The sequence below is a fragment of the Protomyctophum parallelum genome (assembly GCF_964188405.1).
Source record: "Protomyctophum parallelum genome assembly, chromosome: 20".
Taxonomy (NCBI): Eukaryota; Metazoa; Chordata; class Actinopteri; order Myctophiformes; family Myctophidae; genus Protomyctophum; species Protomyctophum parallelum.
Window position 1 is genome coordinate 8,121,792 of NC_139718.1, and position 6,903 is coordinate 8,128,694.

Below are 6,903 nucleotides of genomic sequence, written 5' to 3' on the forward strand. Positions count from 1 at the left end.
GGAATAACGTGTTCCTTCCACGTGCTACGTCCAACCAGGGAGCAACTTGGACACTCAGGCATGAAGGAAGCATGAGAGAAAAGAAAATACTGCTCCAACACCCTAATTTCATCTAATCTCAAACACATACATCTAATTATCTCATCACTTCAGCACCTTATGGTCCGCATATGACCTAAAAACTGTCTTGGTTCATTAATTTGTCTGTTTATATTTCCCCAGTCTTTCAACCATGCCATCTGCCTGCCGTCTATGATTAAATACCCTTCTGTTCCCCAGTTCCTCAATAGGCCTTGAGTAATCTGATCCAGTTTAGTAAAAGACAGATAAGTGACAGTCAGGGGGTCAGACTGACACGTTTTCAATGACTTAATTGGCTTCTAGGCGTGCACAAATGACACTGAAACCGCAGACCACCATCCCTATCCCTCAACCTCTTTAGTTAGTTGCACGGTTTACTACTAGGGGTTTGCTCATAATTCCGACCTCCCATTATTCCAACGTCACAGTAAGTCAGACAAACTTTAAGCTAGTGTGAGGTTAGGGTTAGAGGTAGGGATAGGGTTAGTTGTAATGGGGCCAGTCAGACCAACATAACGGTGGAATAATGGACTGTTGGCGTTGGAATAATGACATGGCACCAGTTTATTGTGACACAAAGCTGAAAGGCATCTGTACCAGAGTATCCCAGCCTTAAAGGGGGTATTTTGCTTTGCCTGAGAGGTAGACGTTTCGTTCAAATCCTAGCGGCTGTGTAGCGTACTTCAGGAATGCCTTTCTTGGATTCCAAATGCAGCTTTTACTGCTCTAATCTTATACCCTGTCACTCTGTCTCCTTCACTGAGTGTCTTTCTTAATCCTCCCTTTGGTCCTTTCCATTTTTCATTCTCTGTCTCTCAATACAAGGCAGGCCCACATTTTTAAAGGGCACTAGCCGCTTCTATAAACAGCTTTTGTCCCCACACGTCTCAAGATTTGCCATTGATAATGAAAGGGGAATTCAAGTCAAATGTCCGCTAAATCTTGTCCCCAGACGTCTCAATATTTGTCATTGACAATGAACGGAGAAATGATGTCAGAATTCCACTAAATTAGTTAAAATAAACATCAAAACATTAATCGCCATTGACATTGAAGGGAAAACTTATGTCATATGTAAACGAGCAAATCGGCTAACCAATCGCTTGACCAAATTTAAGGGACCACTTTACCTTGTACCTTATAATAATAATAATAATAAAACTTTATTTGTATAGCACCTTTCATGACATGAAATGCATCTCAAAGTGCTTTACAGAACAATGGAGAATAAAAGAAAAGCAAGGCAACGACATTAAAAAACAAGCAGTAATGCAGTACAGTGAGGACATGAAAAATAAAAAATACAAGATCAATTAAAGGCAATGTTGTAGAAGTGGGTCTTGAGCTGAGCTTTAAAAATGTCTACAGAGGCTGCCTGACGAAGGTACAGTGGGAGCTTGTTCCATGCCGACGGCCCGTAGAAGCAAAAAGCTGCTTCCCCGTATTTTTTAGTTGCCATTTTTTTGGGCAAAGCGAGCAGGCCGGCGGTGGAAGACCTTAGGGGGCAGTTTGGGACATATTTAGGCAGGCAGTCAAGTAGGTAGGAAGGTGCGAGACCATTGAGAGCTTTATAGACAAGTAAAATAATTTTAAAATCAATCCTAAAAACAACCGGAAGCCAGTGCAGTGATGCCAAAACTGGAGTAATATGTTCTCTCATCTTAGTTCTAGTTACAACTCTGGCTGCTGCATTTTGGACAAGTTGTAATCTGTCAGTTGTTTTCTTAGGCAGTCCTGAAAAAAGTGCATTGCAGTAATCAAGCCGAGAAAAAACAAAGGCGTGGATTAGCGTTTTTGCATCGTCCAAGGACAAATAGGCTCTGATTCGTGCAATATTTCTAAGGTGAAAAAAGGCAATCTTGGTGACATGATTAATGTGTGAATTAAAGTTCAATTCAGAATCAATAATAACCCCCAGGTTCTTTACTGTACTGTTAGTTTCTACAGTTAGGTTGCCCAGTCTGCTTATTGATTCTTTCTGCTCACTAGAACCGATTATGAGAACTTCTGTCTTGTCCTCATTTAGCTTGAGAAAGTTCTCTCTCATCAAACATTTGATGCTAGACAGGCAGGTCAACAGCGGGTCTAAAGCACAGGGATCATCTGGAGCCACATAGCAATGTCAACTGTCATTTCACACGGCTGTGATTTTTATACTTCCCAGAGGGCTCTGGAAGTGGTTTAATATATGTGTATATAACTTCCAATGTGTCAGTATACTTTGAGTGTCTCTCTCTCTATCTGTCTCTCTCTCTCTAGAAGGGGGCCAAAGGAGAACGTCAGGTCATTCCAGAGAATACATTCAGCACAGATCATGAATAAAATGATTTGCTAAGTAGACATCTATATATATATATATATAGCTCTCCCCTACAATTGTCTATGTTCCCTGAGGACGGGAGGGAGGGAGTAAAGGGTGAGCAGTGTTCATGGCAAGTGTGTTTTTATTCTTTATTTCATGGATGTCTTGCACTCAGTATTATAATCTTTTTCTCCAGTACACACACTAATGGTATATCTTGCATGCATCTTGCATCGAGTGAAAACAACCATCCGAAGGGACAAGACAGTCTATGAATAAGAATAACTTATTTTGCATTTTGATATGACGGAAGACATTATGCTTTCATTTGAAATGAATTGCATGTTCATCGAATTCTAAATCAGTCAGAAAATGCGTAACATTCACAACGATAAAGGATTAAAAGCAGCTTTATAAAAATGGGTCTTCAGGAGTGATTTAAAATGAGGAACCGAGTCGGCAAGCCTGATCTCCCCTGATCTCCCGGCTCCTCCTGTCTACATGTCGAAGTGTCCTTGGGCAAGACACTGAACCCCAAATTGCTCCCGATGTGCTGGTTGGTACCTTGCATGGCTTCCGCCGCAATCGGTGTGTGAATGTGTGTGTGAATGGGTGAATGTAATGCACAATCTATGTAAAGCGCCTTGGATAAAGGCGCTATATAAATGCACCATTTACCATTTTATCTCCAGGGGCAGGGCATTCCACAGTAAGGTTGCACGGACTGCAAAGGCCCGGTCGCCTATAGTTCTTTTAAGTGGTGCAAACCACCGTGTGGGGGTCCCCGTTGCTTTCTAGGCGCACTCTATCAGAAGGTGGGCCAAATATAAGAACTTCGGTTTTTGATTGGGATCCAAAACAATTACCAAAATGGCAAATTTTGGTAATGGTTGGTATTCACCCTTGCTTTCAGTTGCTTAGCGGATTGGATGATTGCACTCTCCCACAGTAATGGGAGGAAAAAAACAACATTGGCCATTTTCCATTTGGCAAATCTTTTGGAGGCGCTACCCACACGTTTACCTGTGTTCCAGGAATGCCCAATCCTTACAAGCTATACCTCGTTGTAAAGGTGACTAATCAATGATAAGAACAAAAATAAAATACAATGCCAAAACCAAAGTTACATTTCTGAACTTTTTGTGCTGAGTTTAGTTGACCCTTTGGTCTAATTTATGTTATGCCTGGAGCCAAGCTCTTCACCGAGATAACACACCATTGTACAAGAATAATTGGAGGTGGATGCACCTCCAACACATTTGCACCGCTGTTTTAATTAGACGATGCCTCATAGATAGTCTAAATACTTAGATGCAGGAGGTTCTATTTTCACCAAATGGTCCCCTAAGGCATACTTTGTCGCATGACTGTATCATTCAGTCATGCGACAAAGTATAAATTGGGTCTCAGAGACAATCATTTGGTAAGGAGGAAACAGCACTCATGTTCTTCTAAAGAGGACACAATCTCCACAGCTTTACCCACTGATGAGGAAAAGGCTTGGTTCTGCATGGAATGTCAATGGCTTTCTCCTGGGCCTGAACTCCCTCTGGCCCTTCCCAGGCTCAGGGGTTTAGACCTACCGGTAATTGATCGGATGGCTTCTCTGAAGTCTCACGCTCTGTTTCATGGACCACCTGAATGCAAAGAAGAAAGTCTCTGTGGTATATAAATAAATACCATGACATCAGAGAACTCAAGGCTGACTTGAATTTACAAAATGTTCAAATAATAATGGATTGCATTTACGCATGCACGTCACATTTTTTATAGCGCTTTTCTAGTTTTGCTTACTCAGATTTGTTTTGCCTCCAATCAGTCTCAGATCTCCAGTTGGACCTGCTGTTAAATGCTAATAACATGGAAAATGTTAAATTGTATGAGTATTGTATGTTAATACAATATAACTAGCACATCTGCAGGGATTGGAGATAGTATCCCTACTCTTCCATGGAGAAACTTAGACCCTGGTGTCGGGTAGGAAACCTACTTGAAGCGGATGGCGCACCGGATTGGACAACTATCACTATATATATATCACTATATAATTGATTCACCTTCATTTTTCACAAAAAGACGAGGGAGAAGACAAAGTATAGGAAAATAGTCCAGGACCTGGTCCAGTTGACAGCATATTGGAAAATGTAATAATACTAGCCCTTACCCGTTGTGAGATATTTGCCCCCCCCCCCTTGTGGCCGTGGGGGGTACTGCGCCCGGTGCTTTTAATTCACTAATAAATGAATTAATAATCATTAATGTGTCAAATAAAAAAAAGGGCTTTGTTACGCCCTCCATATTCATATGGTCAATGCCTGTGTGAAAAGTGGGAGCGATTGGTGCAGGCAATGAGGAGCTACGGCTGTGTTTCTGACACACAGACAGACACTCAGACATTGTTAGAATTATAGTATGATGATAGTATATGATGATGATAATGCAGCCGCAAAAGAGCAGAGGACTGCACCACAGGAGGAACTGCATCCACATTGCAATACATTCATTTGCTCTCTGTGGACCCACGTAACAGGACTTAACCCATTTAGACCTGAAAAACTCTTTCTATGTCAGTGGTTCTCAAACTATTTAATCTCAAGGAGCGGCAGCCCCAGAATTAGATGTATTTGGCGGCAAACTATATCGGCCTCTATCCTTCTATTAGCCTAATACTCTATGGGTGAAGTGTTCGGAAAAAACAATGGTTTTCTACTGGCGAGATTATTGTCGGATTATGGTATTATTAAACTCTAAACATCGTCCATTAGCTCAATCTGAGCCCTATAAAATGCTTTAGATCGCGTGCATGTGCACAGTGGCGAAAATATCGACGGTGCAACCGGTGCAATGCACCGAGGCCCAGCATGAAGGAGGAAGAAGAAGAGAAAAAAAAGAGTCAGGACAAAGGTGAAAACCTGGTTTCAGGGGCTATCGGTCGCAGGAAGAGTAACACAAAGGATTCGTCAGTGATGTCACTGATTTACTGGTTTATAAACAGCTTCAAGTCCATACTACTTCCGTGTTGCATAACAGTGACATCACTGTCCACTCCTTGGTATCTTTACCACCTTAATTGTTTCAACGTGTGTACTGTGTTCATGCAGGTTCAGGTTCAGGTTTATTTGTCATGTGTATAGATACAGAGTATAAATACAATGAAAATGATTTTGCTCAGAGCACTCTCAGTCTTACATACACAGGACATAAACAAACATCTATAGTGCAAGAAAAAGACCCCAAAAAAGTGAAGTGACAAAACAGTGCAATACAGTTCTCAAGGTCAGCTGTTCAGCAGCCTGACTGCCTGGGGGTAGAAACTGTTACTGAGACGGGTGGTACGAGATTTGATGCTCTGGTAGCGTTTTTTGGAAGGCAGTGGTTTGCAGTGCTGCCTGTCAGCAGCACAAGAGGTCATGGCTGTTAGCCTAGCTAATAGGCCAGACTAACGCCGGCAGGCAATTTTCTTTTGCCAACGGCTGATTCGGTCTGGCTTATTAGCTATTCTGTCACGTTCCGTCGCGCTAATGATTAATGGGAAACACTAGATGGGATTATTATGTCATGTCAGCACTATCAGAAGATGTAACCCAGGTAAAGTAATCTGTCACTCTGCAAGTTTAACTAAAGTTTTTTCCATCTGTCCAAAGTCATTTCTGATGACTGGCTGCAGCCCTGCAGTCCTACAGATACACAGATGCAGATTGATTGAAAGTGAACGCGTCACATCGCATCCCCCCCGGCAGCCACAATATTTTAGGGGGCCTAAACAAAATATTTGCACTGGGGCCCATTGCCAGGTCCTTTCGCCCCTGGATATTCGATGACGGAGCCCATGGGAGCTACCGGAGGCTAGCGATGCAAAAAACTGTAAAATGTTACATTTACAGAGAGATAAGAGTGATAATGTGTTCTAGAGGCTATTTTGCATTGTAAGAAAGATCTCGACTTGCCCTTGCCTTAGGTGTGCCTTGAGCCCAAAAGGTTTGAAAAGCACTGCCCTAATGAATATGGAGCTTGTATCACTAATAAGTGGCTTGAGAACATGTACACTTACTGTATGCAATATACCGGTGCTGTATTTTCAATATTGAAGTTGGTGGGGGGTATTTGGTTCCTAAGGGCAATATGATATCTGCTAGCTACACCATCCTACTCCCCAGTGTGTTTGCATGCGAGTGAGAAAAGGAGTGTGTGCATGCGCGTGCTCGTGTGTGTGTATGTGTGTGGGTGTGTGTGTGTGTGTGTGCACACGCAAGTGTATGCGTGCATGCGCACGTTTTCTCGCTCACTGGAGGATAAACTGGGCAGATAAACAATAATAAATTCAAACTTTCAAACGTCTATCAAGAGGACGTCCAAGAGGACAGGGCTCACTGTTCACTCCGACATGCATAAACAGCATATGCAGCTCTATAAGGACACCATCAACTCCACCCGCACCTCTCACTACTCTGGAATCATTCAGTCAGGCAGTGGCAACCCCAGAGTACTTTTTTCCACAATAAACAAACTACTCAAACCCA